The 14,645-nt window shown below is 38.4% G+C and overlaps 1 long non-coding RNA gene across 11 annotated transcripts in view; it reads left to right on the forward strand.

Annotated features, from left to right (window-relative positions):
* LOC121087495 overlaps nt 1-12,924 on the forward strand; it is a 37,672-nt gene extending 24,748 nt beyond the window's left edge. For 7 of the 11 annotated variants that reach the window (XR_005827636.1, XR_005827638.1, XR_005827641.1 and 4 more), the window contains 5 exons: nt 516-634; nt 4,091-4,135; nt 9,221-9,373; nt 10,270-10,656; nt 12,703-12,924. This is a non-coding gene — a long non-coding RNA (uncharacterized LOC121087495). Of the gene's footprint in view, nt 1-515; nt 635-4,090; nt 4,136-7,797; nt 7,823-7,936; nt 7,984-9,220; nt 9,374-10,269; nt 10,657-12,702 lie in introns of those variants that run through there. The other 4 variants (XR_005827633.1, XR_005827634.1, XR_005827635.1 and 1 more) reach the window with 4 other exon arrangements.
* The last annotated feature ends 1,721 nt before the right edge of the window (nt 12,925-14,645 follow it).

Raw genomic sequence — 14,645 nt, forward strand, 5'->3', positions numbered from 1 at the left:
TTGCTTCGTTTTGGGGAGAGGCATACAGCAAAGTGCAAGTTACATGTTGCTCCCCTGGGAACACAGAGCCTCATTAGGAACCAATATTGAGTTGTAACAGGGAAACAACTAATGGAATTTTATTTTATTTAGAAATTACAGTTTATATTTATGCACATGCTTCCAAATCTTTGAATGCTTGATTTTGGGTGCTTTCTACTGGTCCAAGAGATGGGGTTTGGTTTTGGGAGGGGTTTTTGAGGCTAAAAATAAGTTAATGAATTTTCAAGTTCACCAGTTGAATGTACTGGTTAGTTACTCTAAAAACTTACTCTAGTAAGTAGTTCTGCTTGTTAGTTACTCTATAAATCTTAGAATGTCATTCAAAAATGAATTGATTTTTGTGCAGTAGGTCTTAATCTTGCAGATAAAACAATGTGTAGCATCAATATTGTTCTTGTGTTTTATGATGTTTTAGTGAACTAGCTGAAAATAACTTGTAAGGACTTTTAACCGAATTATTTTTACTTATTTAGAGTTGTTAAGCTTATGCTTAGCCCAGCGTGATACAGGACTGGTGTGACAACTCATTTTTAATCAGTGACTCAAAATTGTGATCACCCTGATGTCACCGAATGGCCACAGCTTGTAAAAGGTAAGCATACGCTTATGTTGTTTCTCAAGATCCTTTTTAGTATATTGTTTATTTTTAAAGTATTTAATTCTGTATGACTTGAAGTGAATTCCATAAGTATTATTAAGGTATATTGTTTATTTAAGATAAGTCAGCTGGCAAAGTTGACTTACCCTCTTGCTTAGAGTTATTTCAAAGCTTACTTACTTGCCTGCTTTTAAAATATGAGCACGGTGGTGGTCCATGGTATCCCTCCTAAGAGCAATGCTATCACTTAAGCCTCCAGTGGTTTTTACTGTCATACTGCAATTCTGTATAAATGGTTTAGCATACTTACTGAAGCAAATTGTTAAATTTTTTGGAGTATTTGTCCAGGAGGCTTGATGACATTAAAATTTGTAGGCTTGCATATCTTTACTTTGCTCTCCTAGGGAGGTACAGTGAGGGTAAAAAGGAGTGGCTTGCAGAATGGAGAAGTTGCTCCCTGTGTTACTGGAAGTGAGCCACCATTTGAATTTGCTAGCTCATACTGCAGTATTCAGATTAGCTGGTGTCTTGTGATCAGTATCTATGATTAATTCAAAGCTGAAATTTATAAGAGCTTTTGCTCTGAGATTTTCTCTGAACGGAACTCTTGTTTCAGATTTTAGGCGTGATGAAAGGATGTCTTGCCATACTGTATAGTTGCTTTTCAGTACTGTTGCCTGCTCAGAGGAATAACAAGGTATCTTGTTTGTAAACAATTGGGCATTGCAGAGTAAATAGCTTCTCAACAAGCAATTACAATTCCTGTAATTAGATTGATCTTTCACATTGTTTCCATGAGTACTAAAAGCTCATTTTATTTAATGCTTACATTGTCATCTGAGACCTTTTAAAATATGGTTAATAAGTGCAGTAATAGTTCTGCAAATCATAGTTATTTTAGGTCAGCTTCTGTTGTAAAAAACAACAAGCTGAAGGAATTTGATCCCTGTTTTCAGCAGAACGACTTACCTTAGAGGACCAAACTTTTTTTTTTACTTAGCCAAGTTTTATTTTTTCTGAACCTTCCTGGAACTTGTTCTTACATTGTCTTGTAGAAGAAACCTTATTTGCAGAATAGCACGTACAGAGCTGCAGTGTCTGTTCAAAGCCCAGATAAAACTCACACAAATGATAAGGATAGGAAAATATTTTGGATATACTGATAGCTGTGTTTACGTGTCTGTACTGCAGATCACTAGGCTACCTTTTTTACATGCTAAGTTTAGATGCCAGTCTGCTCTTTTTCTGTAAATTTTCATACTGCTGTGTATTTTAAAGGCTCAAAGTGATTAATACTCTTGATGTTTTTGTTTTAACACTGCTATTTCACTTGTATTTTCACAGCAACTTAAAGCACTAGTCTTACCCAAAGCTTCATTGTGTTGTATTTCCTATGGCTAAAAGAAAGATAGCAACCGCCTCAAACTTCCAAGCTCTTTGCTCAGTTTCTGAAGTCCTGGATGTGAATAGTGGAGCTAGCCAGTATGAATGTAAACACTCTTCTTTCCAATGCTCCTCAGGTTGTATGGCTTCTAGCACTTACATGTTTGGGTGAATAATTAGGGGGGGAAAAAAAGGTTCTTTTCTTTCTAAGTATCTAGTGATTTGGTTTGGTCACTAGAGTTGAAGGGAAATTAGATTTTGATTTGTTTTGCTGTTGAGCATTATTTTTGTCAGCAACTATCTAATCAGTCTTTAATGAGTAAGGAAAGCATCATTTGGAGGGAGTAAATAGATGCCAGATTTTGAGACTGGGTAGTTTTTCTGTTATTTTCCAGTTAAGCGGGTATTTGCGTTTTAAGCATGAGTATAAAGTTAGTTTGATAGTAAGTTCAGAGTTCTGTCCCTAGTGTCAGTTGAATTTTATAACTTAGTGAAATATAAACAAGTAACTTCCTGTGTTCTGCATCAGCTGTCACTGCACATTATCCAGCTAGCCTAGGAATTTTGCCTGCCAGAAATGCTTTCTAGGCACTGGGTCTGTTAATATACTACAGTTTGGTAAAATCCAGAAAGTTGCTAAGATCTTATATGTCAGTAAAGGACTAAGATTTTAGTAAAAGATTTGGAGAACAGTCCAGGATTTAATAGGAGGGACCATCCAGTAAGGTAGTGCAATAAAACATAGGAAAAAAAGGAAATGTTTCAGGCTGCAGGTGGAGATTTCCATTAGTGTTTAGAATAGTGTAATAGTCATATAGTAAATAGAGAAATTCCATTCCTACAAGCAATGATTTCACTGGTAAAGCTATGACAAAACCTGCTTAGCTGTGCTGACTGAAGTCCCCTAGAAAACTCTGTTTAAACCCGCAAAGTGAGTTCTATTTGCAGATTTTAGCTCGCTTCTGTTTTGAGAAAGCTCTGTCATGAAAGGCATTTTTGTTCATGTAAGCTACAGAGTTTTACTGCAATAGGCTGTGCTCTATTTCCACTTCTTGTGCAGTGTATCCAGTTATATCAGTTCTGGTCAACTGTATCAGAATCTAGACCCATGTCAGGGTTGGATAAGGTTCTTCAGAATATGATTTCAAGGCAGCTTACAGTGATTGAAGTCAAAACTGCTGCATTCGTACTGCCTTGTCTCCTGGCTCATACAATTACAAGCTGGATCTGGCTACAAACTGTCTGGGTAGCAGGAAGTCCCAAAGAGGAAAAAATAATCTGCCTAAAGAAAACAATAATCTGTCTAAAAAAATAATAAATTAGATGTTAACTTTTTGAATCAGTGCTCACATGAGGAAGAAGATGGGAATAAGGAGGAGCTAAACAGCTATAATTTTAGCCTACTTAATTTAATACGGAACTATACCCCTTAAATTTGTAAATTAAGTCAAGGGGGTTGGCAAGCTGAATACAGGTGCTACTAGGGTGTTCAAAAATGCTAGGCACTAACACCTAATTCTGAATATTACTGGCTGATCTGTTGACTGGAAGGAAGTAAAAGAAACCTGCCTGTGAGGCTTATGTCCATAAATTCAAGTAGAGCGAGACATGAAATTTGTTTTGAGGTTCTGTTGAGACCTGCTTTTGAGCTGCTGCTTTTTAGAGTCCAATTGTGCAGAGAATAATCTGTTGGTAACAGTTGAGCACTGATAAACCTTGAGTATACGTTTTGGTTACAGAAGTGGTTACGAAGAATTAGCCCAGAACTGGTGCACTATACAACCTGAATACAGAAGTACTGCCAGCAGAACTCTTCCCTAATGGCTGCTGTTGTGTAAGCTGTGGGGAAAAAGTGCTGTCTTCCCTAGAGAAATCTGGCTTAATTATATTGTCAGATTTTATGTTATGAACTGTCTTCTCGAGTTTGGACAAATGTGCAAGCACATAAGAGTCAGTGCTTTTAGTGGCAATAATAAATCATCATCACTTTCCACCTTTCCTAATTCTTCATATTGTAATGACTGAAAGTAACAAAGAATGCTTAAGGTTTTGCATCTGTATCTGCAGATCACCAGGAGAACCTCACTCTGAAAACATTGAAACTAGCCGAATGTAAGTAAATGAATGGATGAGTTTGGTATATCATGTTTTAAAATGTTTTGACCGTATGTAAGTTACTCTTGCACCTTTTTAGAAAAAAAAAAAGATGACAAAAGCTGAGCAGAACTGTGGAATTACCTTAGAAAATTTCAAGTTAATAGTTTGCTATGGAAAAATAATTTTAGGCCTCTGTAAAAACTGTGTGTGTGTTTTTTGTTTTTTTGTTGTTTTTTTTTTTACTTTTTTTTGGAGAGTGAATCGGTTAAAGGGGAAGTTCAGAGGTTTAACGTGAACCAGTAGATGGTAGCATAATACAATGCCAGAGATCTTAAGGCCTTATATTCAGACTTGACAGTAGGGTGTAATTTCTACCTGCTATTCACTAACATCTTGCATGGGTTTGAAGGCACTTCAGTACTAAGGCACAATGCCTGCTAATACCTGTTGTGGCAGATGAATTGCTGCGCTAAGAGGAAAAAAAAAAAGTCTGACAATTTGGCAAATTTATACACTAGTTACTTTTAGAAATGGAAAACTGGACTTCTTTCATTGAAGGGTATTCAGGTAGCATCTTGTTCATAGTTTTGAACCATGTTTTGGTCTGTCTTCATTAGCCTAGAAGCAAAGTTGTGATAGGCTGAAATGTTCATTTCAAATTCAAAAATGTTGAAGGTATGAGAGGACATTTTAAAAAAAGAAAAAAGTTATTGAGACTTTATTCTTCTGTGAGTTAGCAAACAAAGATTCTTTTCGAGCTATTCAAACCATCCTGTTACAGAACTCAAATAGAGAAACTGTAAACTCTGCTTTTCTGACTTACAGCATGAGTTCCAAAATAACAGAGGGAGTGTAGCCCAATGTTAGGGTACTGTCTGAGGCTTCAGAAGATCTGAGTTCACTTCTCTTCTGGCCATAAACTGTCTCCTCCACACCCTCCCTCCACGTGGTGTAGGATTTTACACACTGTGGGCTGAATGCCAGTTTCAGAATGTTTTGCAGGCTAGGGACATAGTGTGAATTGCTCAAGGACTTCTCCACTGTAGCTGCCCAACTTGGGGAGGAGCAAAGCTGAGGTAAGCCCCTCTGCACTGGACTGCATACCTAACCTTAAAAGTGATGAGAAGGAAACAAGGAACGCTTTTCCCATATGTTTTTACCAATTCACTGCAGTGATTCTTGTACTAGGAGGAGCTTTTCTTCTGGGACAATGAATTTGCTTTTCCCTCTCTTACGCCATCTGTTACAGAAGTGCCGTCTGGCTCCCTAGGAGTACAGGTTGCAGGGATCCAGACCTGAGAGGGGACTGGCTGTTGCTATGTGGAAATGTGTTAGAGGTTGCAGGGCAAAAACCCTGTCATGATCCCTTCCGCTCCAGCCCCTGCTGCATTGCGTTTTATTGTTCCTGTGGCAAGTTGAGTTGAGTTTTTTTGTTTTCCTGGCCTAGCCAAAGGGGGGAAATCAGGCTGTAGACTGGAGGTAGTCCACTCTGGATATTGGCAGTTGGACTCGTAAGGAAAGATGTGTCAGAAACAAGCAACTTGATGGCTGTGAAGCAAACACTCTGTATGGAAGGCAGTACATTTTTTTTCCTTCTAACAGTCTGACAATTCTTTTTTTGTGCGTATATTTTGTCCTCCTTAAAATTGAACCTGAAAAAATAATCTACAATAGCAAGGTTTTCTGTGTGAAAGCTTAATGGGATATTTTTTTTTCTGGTGGTTTGGAGTTTTTGGGGGTTTATTTTTTGTCAGTGTTTTTTTTGTGGGTTTGTTTTTTTTTCTGCAGCGTGATCAAGAGTTGCCCTGACTAGGTAGATTTTGGGTGTCTGTCTAAAATAGATGTAAGTCAGTCAAGCTGTAGGGATTCATGTGTTTTGAGTAGTAGCTAAACAGTATTAATGCATGTTATACTGGCAAAACTAAATTTTTTAAAACTGTATCACAATGTGATGTGTACATCACCTACAGAGAATTTCTGCAGTCATGCTGTATAGCTGTGCTTGCCACGTAAGGTGGAATGGCAGGCTGGGTAATACATTGTGACCTGCAAGCCTACTGTGTAGCTAAAATAGTTACTATGTTAGTTACATGCCTATAATTCGTTAGTAAATACGGGATTTCTATGAAGTGTTAAGTTATTTACACAATGAATGGTTAATTTGTTTTTACTCTGGTTGGCTGATGCAATTGCTTCATTTGTTTCCCTGTTTTGCATTGCAAAGCCTTATACCAAGAGCCTAGTCAGGTATGTTTCACAAGTGTGAATTAAAAATAATCTACTCCTTCAGACTGTTATGCAGCAAGTTCTTCAATGGATAAGTCTTAATTATCTCAAATTTTTCAAGTCCTGGCTCTGTGTGATGAACATATTGGTGCTAGCTCATAGTTAGGTGTCTTTTTTTTTTCCTTACATTTGTCCAAGTCTTTGAATTTTTAAGATCAGCATCTCCTCCTGTCTGGTCCTGTCACAGGTTTGCGTTAATTTTCAGATTCAATTAGTATAACTTTTTTAAAACCTCTTTAGCACTAAATTACATAACTTGTTTAACAATAACTTGACTACTTAACAGCGTGTGTATTTTTACTGTACATACTGTATGTTGTCACACATCAAGGCAAAGGTTTGGGTATTTTGACATGATGGCTTTCTGTGCATTCATCTTCTGGTTTTGGAGGATGGGATGCTTTGTGATTTTGAAATTTCTCTCTCTCTTTCTAAAGTCGTTGAACACCCACCCCTCCCATTTGAAGTCTTGTTGCAGTTATAGTTGATGAATAGTGACCTCACATTGGAGTAGATTTGATAGCTGGTTTGTTTCCCTTGAAAGAATGGAAAAATAAAAATTCTGCAGCAGCCTCAAAACATGCCAGAAAACCAAATTACAACCATTGCAAATGAATACTTGTACAGTTACTGTACGTGTGTTTCATGATACATACTTTCAGATGCCTTCCTAGTGCTTTCTAGACATAGAATGCCTTACTTTCCTCAAGGCTGAAAACACAGGTGGGTTTACATAACATAACCACAGGATGCTGATTGTGGCCTCAAACCTTGTCACATAGGTATTTTTTGTGGCATTTGCTGGTGGTTTTATCACCATTATTGGGAGGAAAAGATATAGGAAGTATCATTATCTACACCTGCAGCCTTGTACTCTGCTACACTGTGATCTGTCTAGGATGAACTACAGAATTTCTTCTCAGAGCCCCTTGCAATGCGTCATTTGGCCAGGCAGTGATTCCTTTGAGGAAACTTCACCGCTAATATGACTGCATTGACTCTACTCAAGAATTATTACTTTTTTGAATTTAGCAACTACTTAAGTTAGAATTAAGTGTCTGTTTTACCTTTGCTTCCAAGAGCAAAAGCACAGTAAGATAAATAGACTGAATTTTATAATGATTTGAAAGAAAAGGAATTCCAGTTGTTGCACTAGAAAATGTAACTGAAGCAAATGTATTAGAAACCTTGGTTCCCATGGAGCTTGTTGGATGCTGTAAATTTACCAGTTAAAAATAAACAAAATGAAAGCTTAAAGAGTAGATATTTCTCTCTGGAGGTGTCTAAATCCACAAATGCTGGACTATTCTTAAACTGGAAGCTCAGGTGTTTAAGTCTCTGATCAGTATTATTTGCACTTAGTTTCTGTGTGATCATGGTCGTCATTCTAGGGCTGTGTCGTGGAGAATGAAGACATCGCAAAAGAACACTGCCATGAAAGCCTAACAAAAGAAGTGTTCTGGAGTTTTTAATAACTTGAAAACAGTGGTGTGATTGCCCCTTTCCTGTACTTGGCCTCTTCTCTTCCAGGTTGTACAAAGAGAATACAGGGTTGATCAGCATTTAGGTCTCTGCAGGTCAGTCTTACAAGTTGCAATGGTCAGTCCTCTTACATGAGTGTCATGCTTTCTACTGCAATACTCCAGTGGTCCAGAAGTAGACAATCAGAATCAGTGGCCTCAAGTTACTGTCTGTATCTTTAATATTATCTCTGCAGTGAGATATCAAATCTCCTTTCTTTGGATGGCCTGCTGATCAGAATATAGTGTATAAATTCCATACTTGACAAATTTAAGCTTGCTCAGTAGAGCACAACTTGAAGTTTAATTGTACATGCTTGAGTGGTAGGACTTCTTTAACCAAGGGAAAACAACATGGAAGGTACTAAAGAATATGGGTTTTGCTTAAATATTGATAAATATTATTTGTTTTGTCCTGAATATAAAAGACACTGAAGGATTTCTCCAAGTATGTGAACTTACTGTAATTTCATTTCTTTCCAATAAAGACAAAGCTGGTCTTACTGTGGCCTCACAGCCACTACAGAGTAGTAGAGTTTTGGACTCCTTGCTTGATAATTTAGAACAGAATTTGGAGAACTGTTGAAATGTTTTGTGTGGTTAGACATATCATGATATACTCTTTGGAAGTTTAATAGCTGGAAACAATTACGTACATTTTCTTTTCTTTAAAATATTAAGAATAACAGATCTGTTCAGAAACATGAGAGCAGACACAGTCAAAAATATAGCCAAAGTAATTCAGAAGGCTCTACTGCGGAGAAGTATTTTTTCTGCTTTGAGAAGAGCAAGAAGCACCCAAACAGGAAGATAAAGTGGTTCAGCTGAACAGACAATACTCCCAGGCTAAGAAGCACTGACCTTTTAAACTTACCCAGTTCAATCCCAATAAGTAAATTTGCCTGCAATGACAATGTTATGTGCAGGCAGTAAGATTTACTATACAAGGCACCAGGGTGGACCTTCCAACTAAACCTCCCCTTCTGAAGGTCAGCTATGTAACAGCTAGGCATGCATTGAACTACAGAAACCCTATATCCAGCCGGAGCTGGCTGGCTCACTTAACTATATCACCAGTTACACTGGTCTCCTTCAAAGCCAGCAGGAAGGTAGTGACAGCAACATCTGTGAGGACAATAGAATAGTGCCCTAATACAAGCAGTGGAGCAGAAACCCCATTGTCCTCAATTCCAGATGTAGACTTTAGTTGCACTCTTGATTGCTCATAACACCACTGACTCCAACCCCCTCCCACACCCCTGCGAAGCCACCTCTTGCCGCTTTTTAATTTCAGAGTCACTGAAGGAGGACAAGCGTGGAAGGCCATTCTTCTCATGATCATGTACAATATTTTCTGGGATCTCTTCTATGGAAGAAAATGCTCCTAGAAAAATCAAAAAGGGAGCGCAAGTGAATTTTTCAAGGGAAAAAAAGTGCGTACAAGCAGGTGTGTGTCTTTGGCTGACAGCTTTTTGCTCTACCATTCTCTTTTCTGGATTTTTAGCATTTACAGTTACTATGTTTAAAACTGTTAAATGGCGAGAGATTCTGACTGAGAAGCCAAAAACTGTTAAAATCCTTCAGGGTATGTGACATCAAGGTCCAAGACCAAATGGCCTCAAAACTTTCAGAAAAGCATGTTACACAAATTTCATCAGCAATTATGTCTAAGCCTGTAATTCCCTACCTCACTGTCCCCATTCTCCTTCCCTCTGCCCACACATACAAATGGAGGAAGACTTTGAGGATTAACTCCAAAGAAGGAACCGGCTTTTTTGCTGACAATCTATTGCCAACAAAAAATAAATGCTGCTGGCTGCTTTTGGAACTGCTTCAACACAAAAGCACTTTGCTGTCAGCATCTATGAATTAACAACTACACTATGCTAAAACAAAAATTTCAATCATACAATACTACACAGCTTAAAAAGCACTAACATTGACAATAAAAAGTCTCCAGATATTAATTTCTGCAAGCACGTAAGTTGACAAGAAAAATAACATCACTAAATTCTGATGCATTTATTTTAAGATCCTGATCCTGGAAGTTTTTATGACCTTGAGAATTATCTCACATGGGCCCCTTGGGCTTTAGGCATAAGCCTTCACACAACAGCATCATTTCATGGTACCAACCTGCAACAACAGCAGGGTGCTACAAAAAAAGCTCTTTAGATGAAAGTCTCTTGGCCGTCTCCGTTTCAGAACTGCAGTGAACAATCCACACCATTCAGCAGCTCAGTTTTGTAATTTGTTTGTTTGTTGTTTTTTTTTTTTTCAGGGGGTGGTGGTGGTTATATTTTATTAATTTGACTTTTCTAATTATAATTTTTGGTACTTTAGGTGAATTACATGTGGACAACAGATGCCAGAATGGATAGCCTCAGAAACTGAAAACTTGCATCCATCCAGAGCACAGTTCTGTACAAACAGTACAAACAGTAGCAGAGTTAGCTGCCCCACAGTGCCACAGCTACACTTCTCCATCCTGAACCTCCAAATACAACTTAGGTACTCAGACATAAACTATTCTCCCTGAAACATCAGTCCCACCTGCCGCAATTACCCAAAGAGGAGAAAGTCAGGTCAACAGCAGCAGTAGCCTTCATCAGCAAATACTAGTACACTGGCAGCTCAAGGCAGAAGAGACCAGTGTTTATATGGAAACAACTTTCTGTCATTATCCAACATGCCAGAACTAGGAAGCTCAAGGTGAAAGGTTCCCTGCTGGTAAGACATGAATTATCCTTCACTGCACGCAGCCAACAATTCCTGTCTGTCCTGAGCTATTCTTTGCATGTTATCAATGTTAAATTCTGGTAAGAGCAGGTACTTCTACTATACTCATACAGTTTCATATTTAGTACTTTCTTGCAGTGTGGCTTTCACAGGTATTTAAGACACATGCCCATACCTAGGTGTGTGCCTGTCTTTGCTGGATTTTTAGCTCCCGTCCATATATCAAAGTTGAAACTAATATTAAAGTTTTTAAGGACATACTCTTCACTACAAAAGTTTTGCCAATTTGTGACTGTTTCCTTCTGGGTGTGCAAACTACTTCATACAAGGTAAAGAAAATATAAAAAAACACCAGTACAGAGCTGGCTGTTCACAGGGTGCTTCTCGTAAGAAAGCTGGGTTTACAATGCTCAGGATTTGTCCGCACCTTGGTGAGTTATGCCATCTGCAAAACCACAGAAGGACCTCAACTGACCTGACTATAAGTAGCAAATTCACAGCCCTAGTGCACAGACAGGAAAGAGGGTCTCATGTCCAACAAGGCTGTGTTATGTTAAATATGATCATGTTAAGTTTGTATGTGCAGGTAGTGGTACATTAGAAAACCTTGAGGAAATGCATTATTTGTATTGGCATACCAGGCTACTAGAAGAGGATGGCAGACTACATGCATACAGGCAGCGTTCACCCTGTAGATTGTTTTTCAGACAGACAAATCCCTTTACTCCTTCTTCTACAGTCTAACATACCTTTGTTGACCAAACTATTGCCTTAAGCAACTCAGAATCTTCATAACTCCTATGATGGCTTACTGATAGCACCCACACAAGATTTCAGCAGTAGAAAACAACAGCAGCTGCCAAGTTTTAACTAGCTTTCTTTAAGAATCCTAGTTAAAAGTGAGTGGCCTTAAGTCAGAAATTTTATATACTACTGTTTCTTAGGGAATTGTGATACCTTGTAATTCACTTGTTTCAAATTCTATAGATTAGTGCCACCCTTCAAAGATAACAGATATACCTACCACATGCATATGGGTACTCTTTCATGATTCAGATCACTTTTGAGCCAAGTAATAGCAATTATTTATTTTCACAGAAAGAACAGGTGTATTTTCATTAAAAGATGTTTTGAAAGGACTAGAAGCAACCATGAAGAATGAAAAACTGAAATTAAGCATCAGTATCAGAAAAGCAGAAAGAATCCATTCTTGTGATGTCCCAGTTGGACCAAATCTGTTCTTTCCTCCTCCTCAAAGAAACCCACACACCCACAACAGAGTAGATACCATTTAAAACGATCAAGACTTTTTTTCCACTGAGTGTTGCCCACTTTCGGCGTCTGACAAAACAGGATCTTGTGCTTGTCACACACAAATATTTGGTCCAAGACGAATTTGGAAACTGCAGTGTGAGAGAGATCTCTCAATGCAATGTCTCTGCAGACATTCCTGAGAAGCTCAAGTCTTTCCATATGAACCAGGGGTTGACGGATCAGATTTCCAGAAAAAGCTTTTCCAGTTGGCTTTATGAAATGCAGAGGGGAAAGAAGAAAAAAAAAAAAAGTGCAAGAATTTAGTTTTCAGATCAAATTCTAAAGTATAAAAATACCCAAACTTTGCATACTAATGACTCCCAGATTAATGATTAAAACACTGTTACGTATTAACTAAACACGTAGCACACAGTTTCCTTCTGGCGCTGCTGCCGTACACGTTGGTTCAACTCTTAAGTCTTTATGTAGTAGAAAGTAGTAAGAGCTTTTCCATTCAATTTAAGTCTGCTGCAGAGCAGCAGGGTCTTATCTGTGTAGATAAAACTTGCCTTGACCAAATACTGGAACTCCCACGAAGCTTCAACAGCCAGTAAGAAAGCTTCTGAGGAGTTAGGACAGGAAATTAAACAGAAATAAGCTTTAATCTCTGAAAAGTTGGGGCTTAGAAATGCTGACCCATCTGGCTGGGATAGAATAATTTCAGATAAAAGTTCTGTGCTGTTTTCTAGCACCTGTATTCATTCACTGTTTCCATTTATCCAGGCTGCAAAAAATTAAGTGGACAAAAATTCACACAATGAGCATCAGTGCTTACTGTGGCAAGTAAGAGAAGCAGGCAAGATTCCCCTCCCCAAAAATGGATGAACTGTTTGATGTACCTCATTTTTCTGAAACTAAGACAGAAACCGTGACCATCTCTGCCTCATGATTAGTGGGGAGAGGAAAAAGGAGCTTGTCTGATTAACAGGTAATGAGAAATTTCTACTGACACATCTTGCCCCTATGAGAGGGATGGAGCACCTCTCCTGCAAGGAAAGGCTGAGACAGTTGGGGTTATTCAGTCTGGAGAAGGCTCTGGGGAGACCTGATTGCAGCTTTTCAGTATTTAAAGGGGGAACAGAGAAAGATGGGGATAAACTTTATAGCAGGGCCTGTTGCAACAGGACAAGGGGTAATGGTTTTAAACTAAAAAAGGGTAGATTTAGACTAGATATAACAAAGAAATTTCTTACAATGAGGGTGGCAAAACACTGTAACAGGCTGTCCAGAGAAGCGGTAGATGCCCCAGGCCTGGAAACATTCAAGGTCAAGTTGGACAAGGCTCTGGATCAACCTGATCTAGTTGAAGATGCTCCTGCTCACTGCAGGGGGGTTGGAATAGATGACCTTCAATGGTCCCTTCCAACCCATGCTACTCCATGATTCTATGAAAAAAACAAAAAGTAGTACCGTCCATATCAAGCAGCCAGCTGGTAGATCAGTTTGAGTTTGGGCTAAACCATCACCACTGTAATGCACCTCTGGGACAGTTCCACTGTTGACGTATGACATAAGCATGATTTCCAAAGGTAAAGTATATGAAGACAGAGCATGTTTTTAAAGCTATTTGGATGGATGCAAATAATAATGCTTTTTGATCCAAAGTTATGATCAGCCACATACTGTGAATATCCTTCTTTCCAAGCCAGCAGAATAATAAAAAAAAAAATTCCAGAAAAGTCCAATCCTCTGCTTTGCTAACTAGAAGCTTCTCTTAAAACACACATACCCCTGTTCTAAGGAAAAGCAAGTTGCTTCAAAAGGTCACCCCTCTTACCGAAGACAGTGAAGTGAGGGTCCAGAGGGAAGCCACCCATTTAGTTCCACTCAGCTGAACAACTGCAGCTTCTCCTAATTCTTCACCACTCTGTACAACATGGGTAAAGAACCATGCAGGATGGTAATGGAAAAAGGATCTGTAAAGACTGACTTCCATCCCCCTCCTCCATTCCTCAGTTTGCATAATACAGGAAAGAAAGCTCAACCTATTATAAGTAGTTAATGCTTCCTTTAAGAGATTTGTTTGTAAGAGAGAATATGAGAGTTCTGTGAGACAGAACACTATAATATTTAATTTATAATGTAAGCTTGCAACCCAAAAGTTTTTCTGTCAATAAATTATGCCAGTCCTAGCCACAAGAAGGTGGAGCTATTTAAAAACAGCAATTTAAAGCGCTGTTTGCTCACACGTTTCTGGATCTCAACTTTATTTGATTTTATCTATTTTATATTTCTCCTATGAGGTTATTTTCCTGAAGAAACACGTCACCAGCTGGTATAGCTACTGAAGTGTTGCTTCATTACAAATTATTACCTTTACACTGTATTTGCTTTCTGCTAATGAACCAGCTACATTACACACAGTACTACTCATATGAGCCAGCTTTTTTCCAAACTTTTATTCATGAGCAATACAGCCTTCCGAGGCTGACAGGCACTGCTTATAAATACAGGAAGTTAATGCAGTAAATGTTAAGGTCAAAGTATTTAAGGTGACAAAAGTCACTTCAATCATGCAATTTGCTTATTGCTGTGTCTCTGGGAACCAACTATTTTGCAAAGCTTACAACACTCTCCAGGGGTGGGGAGGAGTTTATTTTCTAAAAAAAGTTAATATTCTATTCTAAATGTTACAAACTGATAGCAAGTGTATTACCCCTCTCCTT

The sequence above is a fragment of the Falco naumanni genome, chromosome 4 (genome assembly GCF_017639655.2).
Source record: "Falco naumanni isolate bFalNau1 chromosome 4, bFalNau1.pat, whole genome shotgun sequence".
NCBI lineage: Eukaryota > Metazoa > Chordata > Aves > Falconiformes > Falconidae > Falco > Falco naumanni.